Raw genomic sequence first — 14,137 nt, 5'->3', positions numbered from 1 at the left:
ACTTCCTCAGTATTCTGGCCACCGGATCTGCGCTTCAGATGGAGGCAGCCTGCTTCTAGCTGGTCTCCCACTGATCTTTCACTCCTGTTGCTATGACTTCTTTTCTCACTCACTACAGCACAATTCCTTTCGGGTCCTTTCTTAGGATGCTGCCGCATGGGTTGCAGGCGCAGCTCCGTGTCCTTCTATCTCTCTTCCTCAGACTTCAGTCTGGATCTGACCAGGGATCACCCCAGCCAGCTCGACCGGGAGACCTTTTCTCGTCGGTCCCCAGCCAGGAACTCTCCTCTCCTCCATTTGACTGACTTCCTAACCAACCCTCCAGTTTTACCCTATGTGAGGAGTGGCCTAATAGATAGAACCCTTAGCTCCCCCTGGTGGACTGGCGTCTGAAGTGTGTGTGTGGCTGTGATACCTGGACAGCAGATCTCCTTCATTGCCTTCAGACGTAGCATCACTCCCCCTGGTGGAAGAACAACATTACTGCAACAAACCAGGACTCTGGGGCGCTGCACCAGTACTTGCTTTTACCAGTCCTTCCATCCATAAGGTTGAAATCCATTTATTTTACCATTCCATCTTCTCTTCAGGTGAAGGACCCTTTCCGGGAGTTATTGACATGTTTGGAGGTGTTGGTGGCCTACTAGAGTTTCGCAGTAGCCTCCTGGCCAGCCGGGGTTTCGCCTCTCTTGCTCTGGCTTATTTTGCTTATGATGATTTACCTACTTTCCTCGGTGAAGTGGATTTAAAATATTTTGAAGAAGCCGCTCAGTTTCTATGTAATCATCCAAAAGTAAGTTTAGAATCCTCCTTACTCATAACAAATCAACAAGTCTAAAGTGGTATATGAAGACCTGATGAGTCAATAAGTTGAAGAGTTGACATTTCAACAAGTATGATAAGTCAACATACCATACCTTCCCAGATATAGTAGATGTGGGCATGCTGTGCAGCTGGTCAGTATTAAACAAGGATATCCAGAGTCCAGAGTATTGTAGAATAATTTCGGTTTTATTCTTAACGTGTTTTAAAGTAGCTATAGATTCTTCATCAGGTCTAACTTTCTGTGGTTTCTCCTGACGAACAAGTTACAGATACTTTTGAAACGCGTTAAAAATGAAACCACACCCGCATCCACTATATCTGATTTCTACATTGGATTCTCCAACTTGCAGAGCAGCAGCTGGATTTATATTCTGAGACCTCTTGCATGTTGTGTTTTCTCACATTACCAGATGAGCACAGTCACACCACCTATAACGCCGTTGTCTGGATAACGCCATTTTGCGCTTGTTTGTCCTCTCACCTTACTGTCAACTTTTTTACTCTTTAGCTGTATTCAAGAGCTGAGGTTCTTAAATAGAAAAACGATCCCTCACAATTTCCTAACAGGATAAATGAAAATGTGTTTTCGAAACTGGACAATGCATTTACAGTACAGACCAAAAGTTTGGACACACCTTCTCATTTAAAGATTTTTCTATATTTTCATGACTATGAAAATTGTACATTCACACTGAAGGCATCAAAAGTATGAATTAACATATGTGGAATTATATACTTAACAAAAAAGTGTGAAACCACTGAAAATATGTCTTATATTCTAGGTTCTTCAAAGTAGCCACCTTTTGCTTTGATGACTGTTTTGCACATTCTTGGCATTCTCTTGATGAGCTTCAAGAGGTAGTCACCGGGAATGGTTTTCCCTTCACAGGCGTGCCATGTCAGGTTTAATAAGTGGGATTTCTTTCCTTATAAATTGGGTTGGGACCATCAGTTTTGTTGTGCAGAAGTCTGGTGGATACACAGCTGAAGACCAAGAGTCACCTCTGCTTCTGAGGATAAGTTTATCCGAGTCACCAGCCTCAGAAATTGCAGGTTAACAGCAGCTCAGATTAGAGACCAGGTCAATGCCACACAGAGTTCTAGCAGCAGACACATCTCTGCAACAACTGTTAAGAGGAGACTTTGTGCAGCAGGCCTTCATGGTAAAATAGCTGCTAGGAAACCACTGCTAAGGACAGGCAACAAGCAGAAGAGACTTGTTTGGGCTAAAAAACACTAGGAATGGACATTAGATTAGTGGAAATCTGTGCTTTGGTCTGATGAGTCCATATTTGAGATCTTTGGTTCCAACCACCGTGTCTTTGTTTGATGCAGAAAAGGTGAACGGATGGACTCTACATGCCTGGTTCCCACCGTGAAGCATGGAGGAGGTGGTGTGATGGTGTGGGGGGGGCTTTGCTGATGACACTGTTGGGGATTTATTCAAAATTGAAGGCAAACTGAATCAGCATGGCTACCACAGCATCTTGCAGCGGCATGCTACTCCATCTGGTTTGTGTTTAGTTGGACCATCATTTATTTTTCAACAGGACAATGACCCCTAACACACCTCCAGGCTGTGTAAGGGCTATTTGACCAAGGAGGAGAGTGATGGAGTGCTACTCCAGATGACCTGGCCTCCACAGTCACCAGACCTGAACCCAATCGAGATGGTTTGGGGTGAGCTGGACCACAGAGTGAAGGCAAAAGGGCCAACAAGTGCTAAGCATCTCTGGGAACTCCTTCAAGATTGTTGAAAGACCATTCCCGGTGACTACCTCTTGAAGCTCATCAAGAGAATACCAAGAGTGTGCAAAGCAGTCATCAAAGCAAAAGGTGGCTACTTTGAAGAACCTAGAATATAAGACATATTTTCAGTTGTTTCACACTTTTTTGTTAAGTATATAATTCCACATGTGTCAATTCATAGTTTTGATGCCTTCAATGTGAATGTACAATTTTCATAGTCATGAAAATACAGAAAAATCTTTAAATGAGAAGGTGTGTCCAAACTTTTGGTCTGTACTGTACATACTAGTATTAAAGGGGATGTCCTATTGAGAATATTAAGGCACATGACATAATATAAGGGGATCATCCAAAAAGGACCTCAGTTTAGAGATGCTTTCTCTCTAATAGCTCAGTCCATGTATTACATGGCCATGCATTGAAGAAATTAAAGAGAAAATATGACTGGAAGATGCAACTTTTAAAGATGAGATTGTTTTGAGGGAATGATCATTTTAACACCATATGAACTTCCTTAAGACAATTCAAACATTAATATCCCCCACACCATACCCCTATACATAGATATATGAATTTCACCATATATTCTACTTTTTAGGTGTCCGGTGATGGAGTTGGAGTGGTCGCTATATGTAAAGGAGCTGAGATAGCTTTAGCTATGGCGTCCTACCTGCCTCAGTTCGCTGCTACAGTATGCATCAATGGAACCAATGCCGTGAATGGCAACAATCTAGTTTATGGTGATCTCACTGTGAATGAACTACAAAGTGGAAGGACTTCTCATCACAGACTTTGCATCCCTCTGTCTTGCCAACTCAATGAATGACCCAAGAAAACCAGAATACAAGGACTCTATACTTCCACTGGAGAAAGCCAGAGGCCCCATCCTCTTTATGGTAGGAGATAAAGACCAGAATTACAACAGTTTGTTCTTTGCTAGGGAAGCAAAATCTCGGGCAGAAAAGTATGGCAAGAAGGATGTGTATGTGCAGTGTTATCCAGGAGCAGGACATCTTCTAGAGCCTCCCGGTTCCCCTTTCTGTCCAGTATCACAGTCTCCATTCTCCCCACTTCCTTTGACTTGGGGTGGAGAACTTCTGCCACATTGTAGAGCACAAGAAACTAGTTGGTCGGAGCTTCAAGAGTTTCTGCGTCGAAATATTAGGTGCTCTCGACAAAATAAATTATGATCGCTTCTATTTTTTGGAGAACCTGCATACAATTCTTGATCCGATGCAGAAAACTGAAAATGAGGACTGTTGTACTCTCCGTTACCTGGATTTTGGTTTAGGCCCTGCACTTGAGATGGAGACGTGGTAACAACAAACATCAGCTCTGACTCTAGTGGATTCTTCTATGCAATTATTACAGTGATTTATCTGGTCACCATGTAAGACTGAAGTGACTGCTTGTTTGCTGGGGTCTCGGGAGCCTAGCCCATAGTGATTAGCTAATTCTTGTGGAAGCTCTCATATCAAAGATATTGTCCATAAAGAGACCTCTTTAACGTTTGTGAGTACTAGACCCCGATATAAAATCTGTAACGAGGCCACCGTTTACTGGGATCTCATGTGCCCCATCGGACCTGCACGGCCCAGGGGTGACTGTTCTAAAGTTGTAGAAATTGATTAAAACTTTATCATTTTACTTTAATCAACTCAAAGTTGTATTGTTTTTTTCATCCTTTTTTAATTAAATTACAATCAAAGCTTACCACCATCTTTCATTGTCCAGCTGCAATTTACTAGACTTTTTATAAGAACAAAAGTGTTCAATTTTTGCTCATTTTATTTTTATTACTCCCCCGAGTATTCCATTTCATTTATTTTTTGTATTTTAAACTCCACCATACTATTCCATTCTTATTGGGTATTTTCGCTTGCTGCTATTATTTTATGGTTTTTACTAAGGTGGCTGTTGTGAATTCTGTGGCAGAGCTCCCTCCTGTGGTCACAAGTGGTACTTCGGCTGATTCTCTCTGGGAGCTTCCGTTTGTGGAGGAAACTGGTACTGCTGCTTCTGAGTTTCCTCCCTCAGGTGATCTGGTGAGGTCGTTAGCTGCTTCTCTACTTAACCCCACCTAATGCTTTGATTCATGCTTCCTGTCAATGTTCCAGTGTTGGACTTGTGTTTCTCTGGATCATTCCTGTGCTAAGTGCTTCTTTGCTATTTGTTGCTATTTTTTCTGTCCAGCTTGTCTATTTGTTTTGCTGGAAGCTCTGGGACGCAAAGGGTGTACCTCCGTGCCGTTAGTTCGGTACGGAGGGTCTTTTTGCCCCTTTGCGTGGTTTTCTTTAGGGTTTTGTGTAGACCGCAAAGTTATCTTTCCTATCCTCTTTCTGTCTAGAATATCGGGCCTCACTTTGCTGAATCTATTTAATCCCTACGTTTGTCTTTTCATCTTACTCACAGTCATTATATGTGGGGGGCTGCCTTTTCCTTTGGGGTATTTCTCTGAGGCAAGGTAGGCTTATTTTTTCTATCTTCAGGCTAGTTAGTTTCTCAGGCTGTGCCGAGTTGCATAGGTAGCGTTAGGCGCAATCCACGGCTGCCTCTAGTTGTGTTTGGAGAGGATCAGGGATTGCGGTCTGCAGAGTTCCCACGTCTCAGAGCTCGTTCTATTATTTTGGGTTATTGTCAGATCACTGTATGTGCTCTGACCTCCATGTCCATTGTGATACTGAATTGCCTCTCACAACAGGTGGCATTGCTCTTGGGGTTCTCTGGGGTTTGTCTTTTAGACTACTCTGCATTTTTACCCCATGCGAAATAAAAATTACAACTAAATATAAAGTCTTTAACCCCTTTACCCCTGAGGGTGGTTTGCATGTTAATGACCGGGCCAATTTTTACAATTCTGACCACTGTCCCTTTATGAGGTAATAACTCTACAACGCTTCAACGGATCTTGGCGATTCTGAGACTGTTTTCTCGTGACATATTGTACTTCATGTTAGAGGTAAAAATGTCTTCTATATAACTTGCATTTATTTGTGTAAAAAAAATTAAAAAATTTGGTGAAAATTTTGCAATTTTCAAACTTCTGAATTTTTATGCCCTTAAAACAGACAAATACATTATGTCACACAAAATAGTTAATAAGTATCATTTCCCACATGTCTACTTTACATCGTCACAATTTTGGAACCAAATTTTTTTTTTTTTTGTTAGGAACTTAAGGGTTATAAGTTAAACAGTGATTTCTCACATTTGGAGTCACTTTAAGGGGTCTATATGATAGAAAATACCAAAAGGTAACAAAATTCTAAAAACTGCTCCCCTCAAGGTGCTCAAAACCACATTTAATAAGTTTATTAGCCCTTCAGGTGCTTCACAGGAATAATTGGAATGTTAAAAAAAAAACAAAAAAAATGTAACTTTAACCCTTTAAGCCCCAAGGGTGGTTTGCACGTTAATGACCGGGCCAATTTTTACAATTCTGACCACTGTCCCTTTATGAGGTTATATCTCTGGAACGCTTCAACGGATCTTGGCGATTCTGACAATGTTTTCTCGTGACATATTGTACTTCATGATAGTGGTAAAATTTCTTCGATATAACTTGCGTTTATTTGTGAAAAAAAACAAATTTGGCAACAATTTTGAAAATTTAGCAATTTTCCAACTTTGAATTTTTATGCCCTTAAATCACAGAGATATGTCACACAAAATACTTAATATTATTCCCAGATGTCTACTTTACATGAGCACAATTTTGGAACCAAAACATTTTTTTGTTAGGGAGTTATAAGGGTTAAAAGTTGACCAGCAATTTCTCATTTTTACAACACCAATATTTTTTAGGGACCACATCACATTTGAAGTCAATTTGAGGGGTCTATATGATATAAAATACCCAAGTGTGACACCATTCTAAAAACTGCACCCCTCAAGGTGCTCAAAACCACATTCAAGAAGTTTATTAACCCTTCAGGTGTTTTACAGGAATTTTTGGAATGTTTAAAAAAAAATGAACATTTAACTTTTTGTCACAAAAAATTTACTTCAGCTCCAATTTGTTTTATTTTACCAAGGGTATCAGGAGAAAATGGACTGCAAAAGTTGTTGTGCCATCTGTTCTGAGTACGCTGATGCCCCACATGTGGGGGTAAACCACTGTTTGGGCGCATGGCAGAGCTTGGAAGGGAAGGAGCGCCATTTGACTTTTCAATGCACAATTGACTGAAATTGAGATGGGACGCCATGTTGCGTTTGGAGAGCCCCTGATGTGTCTAAACATTGAAACCCCCCACAACTGACACCATTTTGGAAAGTAGACCCCCTAAGGAACTTATCTAGATGTGAAGTGAGCACTTTGACCCACCAAGTGCTTAACAGAAGTTTATAATGTAGAGCCGTAAAAATAAAAAATCATATTTTTTCCAAAATATGATCTTTTCGCCCCTAATTTTTTATTTTCCCAAGGGTAAGAGAAGAAATTGGACCCCAACAGTTGCTGTGACAACTGGTCTTGTTTTTTGCGGAACGAGTTGACGTTTTTATTGGTAACTTTTTCGGGCATGTGACATTTTTTGATCGTTTTTTATTCCAATTTTTGTGAGGCAGAATGACCAAAAACCAGCTATTCATGAATTTCTTTTGGGGGCATTTATACCATTCCACGTTTGGTAAAATTGATAAAGCAGTTTTATTCTTCGAGTCAGTACGATTACAGCGATACCTCATTTACCGTACATTTTTTTTATGTTTTGGCGCTTTTATACGCTAAAAACTATTTTATAGAAAAAATAATTATTTTTGCATCTCTTTATTCTGAGGACTGTAACTTTTTTATTTTTCCGCTGATGATGCTGTATGGCAGCTCGTTTTTTGCGAGACAAGATGACGTTTTCAGCGGTACCATGGATATTTATATCTGTCTTTTTGATTGCGTGTTATTCCACTTTTTGTTCGGTGGTATGATAATAAAACGTTGTTTTTTGCCTCATTTTTTTTTTTTTACAGTGTTCACGTGAGCGCTGTTGATCGCATATGACATACTATCCCGTCACTGGTAATTAAGTCCCAGGTCACCTTGACGGGATAGTAGTCATATGGGATTAAAAAAAATTACTTCAGATCCAATTTGTTTTATTTTACCAAGGGTAACAGGTGAAATTGGACCCCAAAAGTTGTTGTACAATTTGTCCTGAGCACGCCGATACCCCATATGTGGGGGAAACCACTGCTTGGGCGCATGGGAGAGATCGGAAGGGAAGGAGCGCCATTTGACTTATCACTGCAACATTTTCTGGAATTGAGATGGGATGCCATGTTGCATTTGGAGAGCCACTGATGTGCCTAAATATTGAAACCCCCCACAAGTGACACCATTTTTGAAAGTAGACACCATAAGGAACTAATTTAGATGTGTGGTGAGCACTTTGACCCACCAAGTGTTTCACAGAAGTTTATAATGTAAAGCCGTAAAAATAAAAAATCATTTGTTTTCACAAAAATTATCTTTTCGCCCCCAATTTTTTATTTTCCCAAGGGTAACAGGAGAAATTGGACCCCAAAAGTTGTTGTCAAATTTGTCCTGTGTACACTGATACCCCGTATGTGGGAGAAAACTACTGTTTGGGCGCATGGGAGAGCTCGGAAGAGAAGAACTGGCGTTTTGGAATGCAGACTTAGATGGAATGGTCTATGGGCGTCATTTTGTGATTGCAGAACGCCTGATGTACCTAAACAGTAGAAACCCCCCACAAATGACCACATATTGAAAACTAGACCCCCCAAGGAACTTATCTAGATGTGTTGTGAGAACTTTGAACCCCAACTCACTAAAGTTTATAATGTAGAGCTGTGAACATAAAAAAATAATTTTTTTCCCACAAACATGATTTTTTTAGCCCCCAAATTTCCCAAGGGTAACAGGAGAAATTGGACTGCAAAAGTTGTTTTCCAATTTGTCCTGAGTACGCTGATACCCCATATGTGGGGGTAAACCACTGTTTGGGCGCATGGCAGAACTCGGAATGGAAGGAGCGCCGTTTTAGTATATTGTCCAGTCACGTAGTATATTGCACAGCGAAGTAGTATACAGCACAGACACGTAGTATATTGCCCAGCCACATAGTATACAGCACAGACACGTAGTATATTGCCCAGCTATGTAGTATATTGCCCAGCCACGTATGTAACAGGTTAAAAAATAAAAAAGAAACAAACTCACCATCCGAAGAGCCCGTTGTAGTTCCGGCGCTTGTGAGAGGTGTCCGGTCCCAGGATTGGTAACATAGTAACATAGTTAGTAAGGCCGAAAAAAAAAAATTTGTCCATCCAGTTCAGCCTATATTCCATCATAATAAATCCCCAGATCTACGTCCTTCTACAGAACCTAATAATTGTATGATACAATATTGTTCTGCTCCAGGAAGACATCCAGGCCTCTCTTGAACCCCTCAACTGAGTTCGCCATCACCACCTCCTCAGGCAAGCAATTCCAGATTCTCACTGCCCTAACAGTAAAGAATCCTCTTCTATGTTGGTGGAAAAACCTTCTCTCCTCCAGACGCAAAGAATGCCCCCTTGTGCCCGTCACCTTCCTTGGTATAAACAGATCCTCAGCAAGATATTTGTATTGTCCCCTTATATACTTATACATGGTTATTAGATCGCCCCTCAGTCGTCTTTTTTCTAGACTAAATAATCCTAATTTCGCTAATCTATCTGGGTATTGTAGTTCTCCCATCCCCTTTATTAATTTTGTTGCCATCCTTTGTACTCTCTCTAGTTCCATTATATCCTTCCTGAGCACCGTCATGGAAGGTCCTTCTCCCATAGCATCTTTGGAAGCGGAACCTGCCGCTTGCAGTGCCGAGGAGAGGACGCGATGGTGGAAGGTGAGAATAAGGTTTTTTTTTTTTATTATTATTATTTTTAACATTAGATCGTTTTACTAATGATGCTGCATATGCAGCATCAATAGTAAAAAGTTGGGGACACACAGGGTTAATAGCGGCGGTAACGGAGTGCGTTACCTGCGGCATAACGCGGTCCGTTACCGCCGACATTAACCCTGTGTTAGCATGACCGGAGGGGAGTATGCGGGCGACAGGCACTGACTGCGGGGAGGAAGAAGCGGCCATTTTCTTCTGGACTGTGCCCGTCGCTGATTGGTCGCGGCAGCCATGACAGGCAGCTGCCGAGACCAATCAGCGAATAACTGTGACAGAAGGACAGACAGACGGAAGTGACCCTTAGACAAATATATATATATATATATATATATAATTTTACATTATCCCAGGTGGGACATCACTAGATCAGCAATCTGACAGGCAGTGCATGAGGCATGCCGGCGCCTGCTCTAAGCAGGCACTAGAAAGCCACCTCCCTGCAGAACCTGGAAGGACCCCGTGGCCATCTTGGATCCGGGCCTGCAGGGAAGAGACAGGAGGAGACCCTCGGAACAACGCGATCACATCACGCTGTTCTGAGGGTCTCAAGGAAGCACACAGGGAGCCCCCTCCCTGCGCGATGCTTCCCTTTGAAACACTGCGATCAAACAAGATTGCAGCGTTCCGATGGCAGAGGTTAAAGTGCCCGGAGCTGTCCGTGACCGCTCCTGGCACATAGTGCCGGTTGTCAGCTGTGATAATCAGCTGACACCCGGCCACAATCGGCCGCACTCCCCCGTAAGCGTGGCTGATCGCATATGAAGTACTATCCCATCGATAGTGATACGGGCCCTGGTCACCTTGATGGGATAGTACGTTTGGTGTCAGAAAGGGGTTAGTGTGGAGGACTATGAGGAGTGTATTTTAATAAATGGAGGACTATGAGAAGTGTATTATACTATATGGAGGACTGAGGAGTATTAATATATGGAGGAATATAGGGAGTGTATTATACTATATAGAGCACTATGGAGCACATTATACTATATGGAGGACTGGGGTGTGCATTTTACAATATAGAGGACTATGGGGCACATTATAATACATGGAGGACTATGGGGTGTATTAGACTAAACAAGCAAAATGCTGCCTATCCATCGAGTGATTGGATTGTTTATGCTGGAACAGAAATCCTTGTTCTCAGCAGCACATCGCCGGTGTAAACTGTAGATGTGCTGCTGATAACATGATACATACCTCCCAACTTTTGAAGCTGGGAAAGAGGGACAAAGCGGCAAATTTTAGGCCACGCCTCTTGTCACGATATGGTATGAAATATCATAAGTAGTTCTCTAGCCTGTGTGGGCTAAGCCCCCTTCTTGGAGCAACAGTTTGTAGCTGCAAATTCCTGGCTTTCCTTCTCTGAGAGTATGGGGGAAGAGAGGTTTTATTGCTCTGGGGTCGTAAATTCCAGGCTCAGAGGAAAGTCCCTCACCCCTCCCACATTCTCTAGTTCAAACTGGAAAAGTGGCTCCAAGATTCAGGAAAGATTCTTTGTTTAGTTTTTGTTAGATATTAGGCAAACGATTTAAGCTAGAAATACGAAAATATATATTTTTATTCTCACTCGGTGTATCTACACAACCCGCGAAACACGAGCTTCTAACTCCATCTGGTAAAGAAGTAGGGATTTCTCTGGAAATATGTATCCCAGATAGGACATATTTGATCTCATTAGAATGCCCACGTTAATCTGAGATGAATGATGAGTTTGGTCTGACTCGGACATGTTTTGTAGTGAAGTTATAGAAATCAGAGAGAATAGTTTAAAGTTTAGGCAGAATGTAGAGAGAGGAGGGTCTGGATAAGCCAGCCTTTCTGTGATGTCACAGCCTTGAAAGTATAACTGGCTGCACACATCCCCAGCTGTGTCTCTGCTAGATTTCTTCCTGACTTCTTGTCCTCTCCTGAAGCCAGCAGCATCCCATGGACTGGGATATATGGAAACTGCCCTAGCCTGGTTGCCTGTCATGCTTTGAACATGTAAGTGTTGCTTTTTCTCATTTATTCCCTTTATGTTATAATTACCCTTGTACATATTGGCAATTGTCTCATTTGTAACTTCTTTATAAAATATTTTTTCATAAAGCACTGCCTAATTAATTTCAATGGAATATACTATTATATATTAGTTCGTTCATCCATGCTCTAAACTTACCCTGTCTTCTGAAGTGAAATACGCTACTGTTACTGTTGTGTTGGGTTAGCTTCGGACCCGTTTAATCGAAGCTGGTGGCAGCGAGAAGTGTGCAGACTTTTGGGTTATGTTGTAGCGGCTGCGACGTTAATAATTATTGTTCCTGCCTGAGTGGGAGTAGTTATCGCGTCGCTGCAGCGTGCCCAATAGCCAGTACATAGCAGGCAGCCTTTCTGGCGACTAATTACCCAGGGTGCAGTACCTAATCTGACCTGAGAGTAAGGGGGCGCCAGAGAGCTGCAAGTGTTAAGTGGAACTGTAAGCGGGATATACATAAATCCCTGCAGTTCGTGGTATATAGAAAAGCAGTGGGATACCTAGAATAAGCCCCTGCTGTATACTAAGAGGTCAATAGCCTTGTGTGTGGTTTTTTTCATCACATCGTGGAGTGGAGGGATAACTAAGATAAGCCCCCTGCACATGTGACCGCCGTCTGTTGGCCTAAAGTCACCTCAATCCGTGACGTAGGGGTGACGGTCACGGTGTGAATCCTGACCCATTGGTGACAGCGGTCAGGGGGAATCGTGACAATTGGTGGCAAGGCGGTGGGATATCTTAGAGCATTAGTGATTTGGTTTGAGTAATCATGCCTCTCACTAAAAACTTGCAGAAAGTTCTTGCGAGGACTCTGCGCAAATAAGTTTGGAGAACGAACTCAGTGCTTTTTAGTTGTGAGACAATTGCGTACTGGTAATTATCCCCTCCCTTTCTCTTCGTTTTTCTATCCTATCTTTTATTTGGCAACCATGGTTGTGCTGGGAGAAACCTTCTATGAGCAGCAGACCAGAGACACCCTTGTCGCCTTATGCAAGTCACAGCACATTGACTTTGCAAGCAAAAACAAAGCCCAACTGGTCGCAGATCTGGTGCAATGGGAAGCCGCTCGAGACCAATCTCAGAGCTCAGAGGCCGCAGAAGCCAGCACCAGCGAACATGGTGCTGCAGCAGAGGTCCACCCACTGAATGCTGGCCCTGTTAGCAATCCGGGCGAATTGGACCCCCACCTGCAGGCGGCCTTGAAAGAATTCCCCACTGACGACCATGAGGGACGTCGGCAGCTGATTCAGCAATACCGGCAAGAGGCCCGAGCTGAGCGAGAGGCCCGAGCTGAGCGAGAGGCCCAGGCCCAGCAAGCGGAGCGGGAGTACCAGCTGCAGATGGCCCGACTGCAAATGCAGGGGTCGTCCCAGTCCAGCCGTGAGCCCAGCAGCGCTCAGATGCCTAAACCCCGGCCCGATCACTTCCCTGTTATGGAGAAGGACGGAGACTTGGACACTTTTCTGCGGGCCTTTGAGAAAGCCTGCAGACAGTACCGGCTGCCTACAGATGAATGGGCCCGATACCTGACACCAGGGCTGAGAGGTAAAGCTCTGGAGGCGTTTGCTGCCCTCCCTCAAGAACAAGATGGTGACTATGAGGCCATCAAAAAGGCTCTGATAGCCAAGTACCAGCTTACACCCGAGGTGTACCGTAGAAAGTTCCGGACCCTCCAACGTGGCCCACACGACAGTTACAGTGATGTGGTGCATAGACTGGGGACCCACTTTGACCAGTGGACCCAAGGACTGTCAGTGACCACCTTTGCGCAGCTGCGAGACCTGATGATCAAAGACCAGTTCTTTCATCTTTGCCCAGCTGAGGTGCGACAGTTCGTGATGGACAGAGAACCCAAAGACGTGACGAAAGCAGCGCAGATTGCCGATGCCTATGAGGCCAACCGTAGATCGGAAGTGCGGAAGCCAGTCACCACCAGCTGGAGAGGGGGTAAGCCTGCAACCAACGCCAGTACCCCTGCCAGCCAACAAACCCGAGGTCCTGGCCCTGTGGCCAACAGCACCAGACCTACCACCGAACCTCGCGCGTGTTACACCTGCAAGCGGCCTGGGCATATCAGTACCTTCTGTCCAGACAGGCCGAAGAACCCCCCAGCCAAGGCCCCAGGGCCTAATGCAGCAGTTCTTTTGGTGGGTGGTGTGGTTGGGAGGGTGTGTGACAACGTACAGCACGTCACTGTGGGAGGCCATGTTGCTACAGGCCTCAAGGACACCGGGGCTGAACGAACCCTCATCCGACCCGAACTGGCGGCCCCTGAAGAAATCATTCCGGGGAAAACCCTAACTGTCACTGGGATTGGGGGCATCAGCTGTCCCTTACCGATGGCCCGGGTTTTTATTGATTGGGGTGCTGGGAGCGGGGTGAAGGAAGTGGGGCTGTCTGATAATTTGCCCACTGATGTTTTGTTGGGGACTGATTTGGGGAGGATGGTTGCATACTACGTCCCTGACACCCCTCCCCAATCTACTAATGAGGGTAAAGTTAACCCTGATGATGATGATGATGGGAGATCGCATGTGTTACCTGACCATGCTTTATCTTGCAATGATGCATCTATTAACCATTTTTTCCCTAGGATTGATGGTGAAAATGTTGTACCTGTGCCAGCTGAACCTGATAATGATTT

At 43.7% G+C, this 14,137-nt stretch overlaps 1 pseudogene; it reads left to right on the top strand.

Moving 5' to 3' along the window:
- The window catches only part of LOC138661536 (acyl-coenzyme A amino acid N-acyltransferase 1-like), a 36,015-nt pseudogene extending 31,790 nt beyond the window's left edge, over nt 1-4,225 (top strand).
- The last annotated feature ends 9,912 nt before the right edge of the window (nt 4,226-14,137 follow it).

Source organism: Ranitomeya imitator, chromosome 1 (assembly GCF_032444005.1).
Source record: "Ranitomeya imitator isolate aRanImi1 chromosome 1, aRanImi1.pri, whole genome shotgun sequence".
Lineage (NCBI taxonomy): Eukaryota > Metazoa > Chordata > Amphibia > Anura > Dendrobatidae > Ranitomeya > Ranitomeya imitator.
The sequence above is the reverse complement of the archived record's forward strand: the minus strand, read 5'-3'. Positions and strand labels throughout refer to the sequence as shown.